This window comes from Lampris incognitus, chromosome 7 (genome assembly GCF_029633865.1).
Source record: "Lampris incognitus isolate fLamInc1 chromosome 7, fLamInc1.hap2, whole genome shotgun sequence".
Classification (NCBI taxonomy): domain Eukaryota; kingdom Metazoa; phylum Chordata; class Actinopteri; order Lampriformes; family Lampridae; genus Lampris; species Lampris incognitus.
In genome coordinates this window covers 21,674,613-21,687,612 of record NC_079217.1, presented here as the reverse complement: position 1 = coordinate 21,687,612, position 13,000 = coordinate 21,674,613, and the positions used below count along the sequence as shown (strand labels likewise).

General features: G+C 45.5%; 1 pseudogene; it reads right to left on the bottom strand.

Moving 5' to 3' along the window:
- LOC130115194 (U4/U6 small nuclear ribonucleoprotein Prp4-like) overlaps positions 1-1,670 on the bottom strand; it is a 51,399-nt pseudogene extending 49,729 nt beyond the window's left edge.
- Between the last annotated feature and the right edge of the window lie 11,330 nt (positions 1,671-13,000).

The following is a 13,000-nucleotide window of genomic DNA, read 5'->3' as shown; positions in this document are numbered from 1 at the left end:
GCTTGGATAAAGGGTAGCTATATATATATAGCACTCATTAGCTTAGCAGCTGATGAGTGCATGATGCACAAAACAGGCCTGTACTGCTATGCATTAAAACTTTTTTCCTGTATCTGTGTTTTTATATATATATATACACACACACACACACACACACACACACACACACACACACACACACACACACACACACACATGCCCTTACTGACGCAGCCCTCCCCATTTATCTGGGCTTGGGACCAGCACTAAGAATGCACTGACTTGTGCATCCTCAGTGGCTGATGTGTGTGTATGTGTGTGTGTGTGTGTGTGTGTGTGTGTGTGTGTGTGTGTGTGTGTGTGTGTGTGTGTGTGTGTGTGTGTGTGTGTGTGTGTTTATACAACAGCTGATAATTGCTTATGGCAGGAAACAGGCTTGTGCTGTCCATTAAAGAATTTACTTGAATCACTGGATTATTTTGCTCCTTATCTGTTGAGCACTTTCCCTACCGCTGAGTGTTTCATTTAACAAAGTTTTATAGATAGATAGATAGATAGATGGATAGATAGATAGATATGTTCCAAGATTGCTCAAATGAGCTGGAACTTAGAATTGAGGGCTTCTCTGATTTGGTGTATATTCAGGCTTTGTTAAACTGACCTTGTTTAACTAAATGCTACCTTAAGTCCATTCGTTTGTACTGTACAGTCTGTTTACATACACTGTGTATATGCTAGTTTATTGGGAGTGCTGGCGGCAGTGCTTTGTCTATACTGTTAACTATCTAAGTGTTGTATAAAATGTGGGGACGTTGAGTGCATCTGTTTCTACTAGCCTATATGATGCTGTGCAGACCTCGGTGACTTGGAACGCTTTACTGTGTCAAAGAGGAAAATCTATATGGTGTACTTTTCCTGATCCCTATGTATGATTTTTCTGTACACTGCAAGGTTGCGTGTGTTAACAATATTTAGACTTGTATTGCTGTGGCAATGTGATTAGATTTCCTGTTTATGCCATGCGCAATGGGAAGAAAATGCTCTGTGCTTCAATTTCATGCCTCTGAAATGAGGCGGACGCCAATGGGGCTTAGAGTGGAAAATAAATACCGTCGAGGACATGGATACAGACGCAAACATGGACACACACTTGTTCATGGACATGTCTACACACATATCAGTGACATACAGAGCACAATAGTGGGAAATACCCCTATCTGTTGACCTGCATCTAAAGTTATCCAGCTCTTGTTTTCCTTCAGCAGCAACCCCTCTCACTGCACAACATCATTATGAATTTATATGCCATTTTGCTAGCCACAGAGCGCCCCCACTCACTAATGCCTGACCTCCATTTTACAACGCTGTACCCCAGCTATGGACGTCCCAATTCAGGGTAACTTCCAAAACCTTCTAAGACAATAACTCTATGAGCACATCATGGTTAGAGAATGGCTCCTACTCAGCATTCAAACCAATTCACACCATCAACTCTGCGGTTTCCCTGTGGTTTCAACCTTCACCCCCCCACACCCCTTGCCGACACGACATCAGCGCAGAGGGCTAGAGTAATGCTAAATCACCTTGTTGACAGCTGCCCTCTCCATTCTCTCTCCTCTACCATAGATTTGCAGGGACACGGCCCCGCTGACCTCCTCGGAGGCTGCAAGCAGACGCTCGGTCAGCGTCATGGCTAATTGTCCTGTTTGTCTGTAGCCTGTGGTTTTCTCCCGCGCCGTGACCCCTGGCCTTAAGAAGCGAAGTCCCGAGGGGCGAAGGCCAAGCATAGGGGAGGTTGTACTTAAACATGTGGTCGCCTCGTTTGGGGGGGGGGGGACGAACCAAACGGTTTTTCTTTAATTGGCCGTGCAATGTGCCACAGCTGGGATGGATTAGGAAGGAAAGTTCCTCCTTGAAACGGAACCGAGAGAGTGGCACATGGCACACGGGTAGCTGGGGAGGAGGAGGAGGAGGGTCAGACGGTGAGAACAGTGATGAGGGCAAATAACAAGAAGAGAGAGATGTTTGAAAAATTATGAAAAGAAGAAAGAAATTAAGAAAGAAAGACATATCGCAGTTCATAGGCAAGGGTGCTGTTTGTTACTTGCATATGGTTAAACTATTCACAGTGCAACAGAAAATGAAGGATATCGACTAGCAAATAGAGAGCGAGAGAGAGAGAGAGAGAGAGAGAGAGAGAGAGAGAGAGAGAGAGAGAGAGAGAGAGAGCTGACCAGAGAGACAAACAGATAAAGAGAAAGGCAGACAGATTAACAAGGAGTTGGGCCTTAGCAAGAGAAAAACATATCCAAAACAGTGGGCAGATGTGGCCGGATATCGACAGCAGATTTATAATGTGCTGATAAAGTGTCAGGAGAAACATCTTCATTTGAAGCACTGCCTCTACACTCACTCTCACACTCTCACACACACACACACACACACACACACACACACACAATGTGAAAACAGGACACAGCTGCATACCATGCTTGTGAGTGATATTGATGAGCAGCTGGTTGCTTGGCAGCCCCTCCTGCTCCTTTGCTGCTTCAATAGCAAACGATACACCGCATGTGTTGTGAGTTGCATAAATTGACGGGCATCTTCTGCATGGCCTGTTTTAAAAGACCTGAGTGTTTACGTAAGGCATACCACAGCTTATCAAGGTATTCGCCCTCCTCGGTGTCCTCTTCTTTATTGGATAGCCTGTTGAGTGTGCATGCGTGACATTCCCAGCTGTCTCCCTATATTCCACTGACAGTGGATTGTGTGTGTGTGTGTATGTGTGAGTGTGTCTGTCTGTGTGTTTATAACAATGTCTGTGTGATAGTTTGTGGGTATCTGTGTGTGTTTGCCTTTTAGTCAATATGTGCTATATGATTTCCTGTACATGTCCTTCGGCATTCACAAACGTTTACACATGTGCAGGCCTAAGTATGCTTACCCAGCTTTTATGGGTTTCTCGTTCTGTGTGTGTTCATCAACAGTAATATGTGAAATCTGTTTACTCCCCTCTCCAGTGTTGTGTGCTGAAGAGCTCATTGACTGCACTGGGAGGCTGACTGAGTATGACAGTTGACAGGTTTGTGTGTGTGTGTGTGTGTGTGTGTGTGTGTGTGTGTGTGTGTGTGGTGTGTGTGTGTGTGTGTGTGTGTGTGTGTGTGTGTGTGTGTGTGTGTGTGTGTGTGTGTGTGTGTGGTGTGATTGTGTCTGTATGGAAAGACAGGCGAGCAAGCTCCTCTCTATTAACCAGATTGATTAAGGAAGTGCTCAAGCTCCCACTTAGCCATCACCACTGACAGTGAGGTGACCATCTCATCACAGAGAGAAAGAGAGAGAGAGAGAGAGAGAGAGAGAGAGAGAGAGAGAGAGAGAGAGAGAGAGAGAGAGAGAGAGAGAGAGAGAGAGAGAGAGAGAGAGAGAGAGAGAGAGAGAGAGAGAGGAGAGAGAGAAGATGCAGTGAGATGGAGAGGCAAAACGAAAGGGAAATGTAAGGGGGATTGAAAGGGAGGGGGAGGGATGGAGAAGAAGGAGGGAGGGGGAGGGATGGAGAAGAGGATAAAGACAGAACAAGTTTAAAGACAGAGATAAAGTTAGAATATGAGCTGGGGAGACAGAATGAGAGATGTTTACACTAATCAGAGTTACTAAAAAAGCCTTCCATACTCTCTCTAGGAGCTAATTGGGTGAGTGACCAATCTAATGGACGCATGATTTTTACACCTGCATGCATGAGAGTGTCTTTCTTATCTCTTTGTCTATCATCTTCTTTCTCTTTCATCTCTCTCCCATCTGTCATCACATCCTTTCATCCCCTCCCTCTCATTCAAGGCCCCATCACTAAGCCCTTCTCCTCGGCATCCATGGAGATCTTACCTCCAATTAGGAGATGTAGGATAGAACAGATCCCTGAGCTCTAACCCACTTTCCCACTCCTCTGTGCCCTCCCTCCCTCCTTCCCTCCTTCTCTGCCCACCCAGCACCCTTGGTGGACCTGCATACCTAATCCTGACAACTTTCATTAAAACCAGCAGGATAATCCACAGATTTCCGAGGGAATGTCCCTGGGATGTTCTCCTCTCCCCTCCCTCCCCCCTCTTTTCTCTCAATGAAGCTCTCTTCCGACTCCCAACTTCCTCTCCCGGGGTTTCACGTTCCGCTTGTCTCCGCTGGAGCAGTGTCCATTTACATAGTTTTCCCTAATCTTCCATAAATCCCTGGTTTGGGGGAGAGAGTTGGGGCCTGACGAGATGGTCCCCCAGAATGTAAACGACAGGCGGAATGGCACCGGCGGCAAAGAAAATATTTCAGTTGGGATCTTGATTACTCTGGGCCACTTAGGAGTGAAAATAAGCAAGGAAACTATCCAAATAAAGTGAGAGGAGCATCAGTGTTTTCAGAGCACACATACAGTCTCGGTTCTCACCTAGCACTGGGTGCCTGTGTATATTTTCAATGATTTCGGTCCTGCTTTGAAAGTGTATTGAAGAGGATCACGGTAAGCCAATTCAAACTGTTAGCATTGGCCCTCGTTTGACCTCGATTGGGCTTGTCAATATTTTAATGGTCAAGTTCAGGTGTTAGATGAGATGCCTCTGTGCTTAAAGCAAATGACGCTGGTGGGTCGCTGCTGGTTGCTGGAGAGAGAAGGTTCGAGAGATGTGCAAATCACGAGAGAGCTTCGTCTCAACCAGAAATTCAGGACCCCAGCAGCGTCCGGGTTAGCGTATCAGTCTATTCCGTTGCCTACCAACATGGGGATCGCCAGTTCGAATGCCTGTGTTACCCTCCGGCTTGGTCGGGTGTCCCTACAGACACAACTGGCCATGTCTGTGGGTGGGAAGCCGGATGTGGGTATGGTCCCGGTCGCTGCACTAGCGCCTCCTCTGGTCGGTCGGGGCACCTGTTCAGGGGGGCAGGGGGAAACTGGGGGGAATAGTGTGATCCTTCCACGTGCTACGTCCCCCCTGGCGAAACACCTCACTGTCAGGTGAAAAGAAGCGGCTGGCGACTCCACATGATTTGGAGGAGGCGTGTGGTAGTCTGCAGCCCTCCCCGGATCGGCAGAGGGGGTGGAGCAGCGGCTGGGATGGCTCGGAAGAGTGGGGTAATTGGCCAGGTACAATTGTGGAGAAAAAAAGGGGGGGAAATCTAACAAACAAAAAAAAAGGAAAAAAAGAAAGACATTCAGGACCCGGGGCAGTGGTTAGATCACGTTTGTGTTACCAAAGCATGGAGCAAAAACATGTATGACAATGTTTGCAGCTCGGTTGGTGGGATATGATGAAGAAAGGCCATGCAAATATTTCCACTCATTTCTACCAAAATAGTGAGAAGATCAATAGTCACTATGATGTCGTTAAGATAAGGTTAATGCACAAAACAAATGACTTTTGTTCTATTGTGCATGCATCAATTTTTACAATATTTTGGGGGGGGGGGGGGTTTCCACTGTTCCTTTGCCAGTTGTCTATTGAATCCCTCTCACACTTCACTTTACTATTTCCTTCTTGGCCGGACAGTATATGGTTGTGTATTATGTTTGACTGGGAAGATTATTAGAAAAACCTGTTTGGCTCGGTGCTGATGTCAAATCCAGTTGAGCTCCGGACCCCGCCATTTGCCTAAATCTGTTGTCTATACTCTATATTCGCTGTCAGCTGTCTATATTCGCTTTACATCGTGGAATTAACGTGCCTTTTTTTGAAAATAACTGTGAGAGCAATATACTTTTAACTGTATTAGATTATATGCGGAAGTGGATGATGGGAACTATGAGGAAGAAAGGGGATAGCAGGTGAGCGAGGTTGCGGAGCCAAAACTGGAAAGTGGAGCACTGCTGGTATATATTAGCCAGCTCAATCGCAATGTGACATGCTCTGTTCAAAGAATGGACCACTGTCCATTCTACACTGTCATAACAAACGAATATGTGCATGTGCAAATACTCACTAACACGGAGTACTAATGCATACTGCATACACATGTGCACATGATACCGCATAAACACACATACGCTCCCAATACCCCCCCCCCCCACACACACACCCCAAGCTCCTATCTCCTTTCTCTAAATATGTCTTTGAACAGTGGAGCCAAGTGGAGAGAGGAGGTCAAGCATTCTTCTCCATATGTTGGTAATTTTGCAAGGTTGTAAAACATTCCCTTTAATTTCCCTCTTTCGCTCCTTTAAGCAAAGGCTGGTCCATTGCTGCAATGTGTGTTCTCATAAACAATGAAACCGTCACAGAATGAAGTCTAAACACTCGTATGCGTCATTATGTGTGAGGGTGTGTGTATGTGCACAAACATGTGTTTGTGTATGCGTGCATAAAGCCTTTTGAACATACGAATTTGATCGGTGTATGATCATTCATGCGTGTTTACAATTGGATATGAACATTTTTGATGATGATCGTGTGTGTGTGTGTGTGTGTGTGTGTGTGTGTGTGTGTGTGTGTGTGTGTGTGTGTGTGTGTGTGTGTGTGTGTGTGTTTTATTCCTGTATTTGTGGGAACCACAAGTCCCCACAAATTCTGGTATTTTTATAACTCACAGTTACAAAAATACAGTAAAGTGAGGACCTTTGTGCTAAGGACATTTTGTCATTCCCCATGACTTCGGGGTGCTACTTTTGGGGTTGGGGCTTGGATTTAGGGTTAAGGTTTAGCATGTAGTTTTGACGGTTAAGTTTAAGGTTAGGGACCGGAGAATTAATGTCGTCAGTGTGGGTGCCCCACAAATATAGGAAGACAAATCAAATCAAATCAATTTTATTTGTGTAGCCCAATATCACAAATTACAAATTTGCCTCAGTGGGCTTAACAGCAACACAACATCCTGTCCTTAGACCCTCTCATCGGATAAGGAACAATTCCCTAAAAAAAAACCTTTAACAGGGAGAAAAAATAGGAAGAAACCGCAGGGAGAGCAACAGAGGAGGGTTCTCTCTCCCAAGACGGACAGCGTGCAATGGATGTTGTGTTCACACAATTTACACAATACAACATTGAAAGTGGATAACAGAGTTATAATGGACATAACATTTATGAAGAACATGATGCACTGGATGCCAAGCAGTGTCCACATGCCAACGGAACAAATGTGTGTGTGTGTGTGTGTGTATGTGTGTGTGTGTGTGTGTGTGTGTCTGTGTGTGTGTACGGGCACGCTTTGCATGTATATTGTGGGAATAAGTGTTGCCAGTATTGTGTTGTGAGGACAGGTCAAAGAGGATGTATCATTTTCCACTTGTCAGAAGGGAGACACTGAGCTTGAAAGGGCTGGACAGTAAACAGTTCTTTCTAGGTTATAAACATGTCATAACTAAATCCATTTGTCATCAGCGAGCAAGCGCCGCGCAGCCATCTGGAACACAGTGCTGTGGAAATCATATCTTAGGAACCTTAATGGTCAAGCTTTTCAAACACTGACGTCCGCGTGATATATGGGCACAGGGGGCAGGATCAGCAGGCATTTGGCAGAAGGTAGGGAGTCAGTCACCAGTTTAAAATTAAAAGTCTCCTGTTAGGAGATAAATTTATCCACACGCCGGAATTAGAGCGCCCGTGTTTTATTCAGCAATTTTTTCACCAATATGGTCTTCGTCAGGCAAACCAGCTTTAGGGTTAAGATTAGGTTTGTCTGGCGAAGACCATACTGGTGGAGATGTTGCTGAATAAAACACGGGAGCTCTAATTCCTGTGTGTGCGGATAACTTTCTCGCCTGCTATGCATTCCTGATCCAGCACCTGCCCTGCTGAGGTTTGAATGTGCACTTGGCTATTTTCGTGTTATAGAGTCTCCTGTTAACCTACCATGCACGTCTTTAGACTGTCGGAGTCAGACTAGTGCACATGAAACTTGACACGGAGGGACTGAGACCAGTGCAGAATCCTCTTGTTGTTTGGCAACAATGCTACCCAGCAAGCCATCATGCAACCCTGTTTCCATTATTATTATTATTATCATCATAATAATTTGTTCATTTTTTTTGCTTTGATTTTTTTTGTCCGTAACCTTAATAGAAACATCTGTTTCCACTTTCTCCCCTTTCCCTTTACTATTTCGTAGGTCTTTCCTAAGCACCTTCCAAGACAAAAAAAAAATATCAAGGGGCAAGTGTGACAGTAGTTTAGCTTTAAAATTTTTCAAATGAGGGTGCATGGCGAGGATATCTTCAACATAAAAATGCAGAACTGTAAGACTCATACCTTGAAGCCATTGTGCGTAGTCCCATATTTCTTTTTTTAAATTCCATCGGATTACTTTTACCTTTCCTCCCCCTCTTCTTTGTGGCTTTCTCTTTGGCAGCAGGTTGATGTTTTACTGACAGGGGCTTTTCCAGGCTCCCTAAGAGGTGTCGCTAATGGGAGACAGACTGCTCTCCTGTCCTTTTTTTCTCCTTCACTCGCCCTCTGACTTCATGAACTTCACATGAAAACCTGAAGTGAGAAGGTGAAGGAGGAGGAGGGGGAAAGGCTCAAGGTGTGATGAGCTGTCTTTTGCAATTCTTGGTCGGAAGAGGCTTATGCACTTTGACTGCCTGTAGCATTCAAAACATCCAGGTGGAAGAGTGAACACACACACACACACACACACAGACACACACACACACACACACACACATGCAGACACGCACGCACGCACACATGCACACACTCAAACACTGTCTCACATAAAAACTCACACATACACCCCCCTAAATTTCTTAACAGACTACTGGCCCTCTCTCTCCCTGAGGGTAGCCCAGTCTGACATTTATTACCACTCTATCATCCCTAACTACAGGTTATCCGTGGTACTTCTTGCTCCTCAGCCTATAGGATGAGCCAATTTGTCTAGATTGCACAATTAGACACTAGATAATCCCAGTGTGAGTTTAAGCAAATGGTGGAGAGGATTTGGACCTGGAGATTTTTATTTGCCACAATGTACAAAGCTGGGGGGGTAGTAGGGTTCAGTTTTCTCTGCAGGAGTCCTGTCCACCACCAGCATGAGTGTAAATATAATGACGTTGCTCAGCCAAATGAATCTTGCTCTCATCTGGCTGATTGAACAAGGTACAGAAGTCTCAATAATTTCATGTAGAGAGCAACAATCATGAAAATAATCAAGGACATTTTAACTTAATAGTTGAAATATTGTATGAGGCCACTTAAACCGGGGTCAGACGACACGATATTTTTGTCTTACACGATGGTCACCCTGTCAGATCAGGCAATCACAGAGCCATACATTCTTGCCGCTTCTTGGCCGGAAGACTACAAGTATGACCCCGACCAATCATCATATTGTGGCGAATTCGGGGGGCAGTTCGAGATACCGTCGCCACAGCCGGGTCGCGAACCCGTATCTCCTGCACCGCAAGCGACAACGTTAACCAGTCGACTTAAGGGTCCGACCCGTTAGTCAAGGACCAACGTGTCTACTTATCCATGCACGTTACAATATGCTGCCTTACACGGTCTTGAGTTCATAGGTCATCAGGAGGAGGGCCAAGAAACTGTAAATCATGGCGGCAGAAACGTTATGTGTGATGCTGGCGGTCGAGAAAGAAAAGAAAGAAACAACAACTGTTGCGGCTAGTGCTACTGGGGAATGATAACCTAGCATAGTTTAACCAGCTACTCCCCGGGTTGCTGAAGTACCACTGCTATTTCTCGCAACTTCTGGCCTATCTTTTTTTTTACTCTTGTCATGGTTCTCCCTCGAGGAAACGTCAAAAAGGCAGGGGTGTTGTTGTCACTGCTCAACGTGAACCTTTCCTCGGTTTCGTCATTCCACCTGACAGCAGCAACAGTAGCATCCCTAGAATCCTCCACCTCCTCCTCCTTCTTCTTCTTCTTCTTCTGCTTCTTCTTCTTCTCCTCCTCCTTCTTCTTCTTCTTCTTCTTCTTCTTCTTCTTCTTCTTCTTCTTCTTCTTCTTCTTCTTCTTCTTCTCCTCCTCCTCCCCGGGGCGTCCGGGTAGCGTAGCAGTCTATTCCGTTGCCTACCAACACGGGATCGTCGGGTCGAATCCCCATGTTACCTCCGGCTTGGTCGGGCGTCCTTACAGACACAACTGGCTGTGTCTGCGGGTGGGAAGTCGGATGTGGGTATTTGTCCTAGTTGCTGCACTAGCGCCTCCTCTGGTCGGTCGGGGCGCTCCCCGGATCGGCAGAGAGGGGTGGAGCAGCGACCAGGACGGCTGGGGGTAATTGGCCAGATACAACTGGGGAGAAAAAGGGGGAAAATTGAAGAAAAAAAAATCTTCTTCTTCTTGGGGTTTATTGGCGGTTGGCAAACAACGAAATGGGGCATTACCGCCACCATCTGGTATGGAGTGCCCCCCCATCCTTGTTTCTCTTTGCCATGTTTACATACGTGCGCTGCTACTCTGTCATCCTATTGGTCAACGTCAAGGGACACATCGTACGAAATATCAGACTGGGCAGGAAAATACAAAAAATTCTGACATGCTAGGCTTTTCATGGGGGTGTCGTAGGGCATCCCAGGCGCTACATCACTCTTCCCCGATTATGTCACACTACACGGCATAAAGATACTCGTTCGTCGTTCCTGACGTTCATAATCGGGCCCAACGCTGGAAATTTGTCGGTGGCGACAAAATCATGTCAAAATCGGACTGAAATCGTGTAGTCTTATCCTGGCATTAAAGAGATGTTATTTTCCAAAACGCTTTTGATGACATAAAGGGTAACTTTAAACGGTCACTCCACCATATGAAATATGTATAGGCAGTGCTTGTCAGAAATGTTGATGCGGAAAGTTCAAAGAGCCTGACATTCTTTCTTACACTTGCCTTAAAATCAGCCTTTAGTCGTGTCTGAGCCAGTCAGACTTCACTGGTGGGAGGGAAAAAAAATCTCACACGCATTTTGAGAACAAATTCTTCTCTCACTATATAACTCTAATTAGCCTAAAAAAACAACAGCCCTCATACACAGACTATGTTGTCAGACATTGGCTTCAAAGACAAGTGGTTGTCCCTCCCTCAGAATCACAGCCACTCCATCACCACTTCCTGATCCCTTCCAAAAGCCATTCCACACCAGAGAGGGAAATTCCAAGGAAAACCATCACAGCAGGGAAGTGGCGAAGAGCTTTTTCGCAGCATCTAGACACATGTGTATGCATATGCGTACGTGTGTGTGTGTGTGTGTGTGTGTCTCTCTCTCTCTCTCTCTCTCTCTCTCTCTCTCTCTCTCTCTCTCTCTCTCTCTCTCTCTCTCTCTCTCTCTCACGCATACACACACACACACACACACCCCTCCTATCTTCCTCATTAGGAGTGGAGTTCTTCAGTCTAGGTCTCTCTCTCTCTCTCTCTCTCTCTCTCTCTCTCTCTCTCTCTCTCTCTCTCTCTCTCTCTCTCTCTCTCTCTCTCTCTCTCCTCTCTCTCTCTCTCACACACACACACACGTTTGTGTGTCTGGCTGTGTGAACGCATTGATGAGTCTGCAATGAAATATCAAAACAAACTTCAGCAGTCCCATGTTCACAGCTCTGATCCATAATCCTTTAAAAGCTCTCCCAAAATTAAGACCAAAGTATTCTAGAATGAGAAAAATGTTACCTCAAAGAAAACAACAGGGGGGCTTAATGCCATATTGTGGCTCCTCACAATATATCACAACCAGCAGACACATTTGAGTGAGCGAATAAGGGAGGGAGGGAGGTCTAAAAACAAAAAAAAGTGGAAAAAAAAAACAATAACATTTATTTTAGGGTCCCTCTTTTTGCCAGCTTCTTTTGCAGCTTTTGGGCCCTAAGTGTTTTATAGCATGGAGGCTGCCAAGAGTTCTTGGCCTGGTTTACAATGAAACTGAACAGAACGGGTCTCAACAGGCGTCTTGGGAGCAGAACAACACATCAGGTCCAATTAAGATCAGTAGATGGAACTTATTGTAACCTGTGACACACTTGCACCCTTGGTACCATGGACAACAGAAAGAGGGGCTTTGTGAAACCCTTGGCCCTTGCTTGGGAAGGGAAAATAAACCCGGTCAGACGAAAAAAATAAAGGCTCTAGGGGGGTTGTAAAATGTGATTGGTATGTGTATTGGGATTGTGGGTTTTCGTACGTGTTGTGTTTGTGTTTGTTACGGAGGAGGAGAGAGAGAGAGAAAGGGAAACGGCTGGGAGGCCTGTCTATATGTGTATGTACAATATGTGTGTCTGTTGTATGCATGCATGTCAGTGTGTAAATGTGTGTGTGGGATACCTATCCATTTGCAATTGCAGCTTTCCCTGACTTCCCTGTTTATGGGCATCTAAGCCCACCCAATCAGATCAATTCTCTCCCTATAAGGGTCATGGGAAATTGAGTTGAAGCTACAAATCCCCTATTGTCAAATCCCAACCCTTCATCCACAGTCCTTGGTTACTGTTGCTAGGCTAGACAAACAATAGCCTCAGGGAGTCTGTTTCATTGCAAACCTATTGAAAACACCTGTTGATTTAATCAACGTTTATTTATATGTAATTCATGCATTTCTCTAAAAAAACATTGCTTCTGTAATAAGAAACATCTCGTGTACAGTATACTGTGCGCTATGCTAATTTTTGGAAAATTGGTGAAAAACAACAGATCATTTTTCTGACGTCTAGCCGTCATGGCTGCCAACTGTGGTGCTGAAGCTAACTGTCTCCCCACCACAGACTTACTTTTACTTGTTGAATAAAGAATCTTGTAAATGTCAGCAACACGGCCTTCAGTATGCCATGGGGTGTTGCATACATGATAAAATAACCTCTATACAACATCTATAGTACATGCAAAACATATTTCGAGTGGCACGGTGGTGCAGTGGTTAGCGCTGTTGCCTCACAGCAAGAAGATCCTGGGTTCGAACCCCGGGGTTGTCCAACCTTGGGGGTCATCCCAGGTCATTGTCTGTGTGGAGTTTGCATGTTCTCCCCGTGTCTGCGGTGGGTTTTCTTCACGTGCTCCAGGTTCCTCCACCATCAAAAAGACATGCATGTTAGGGTTAATACTCCTGTCTGTGCCCCTGA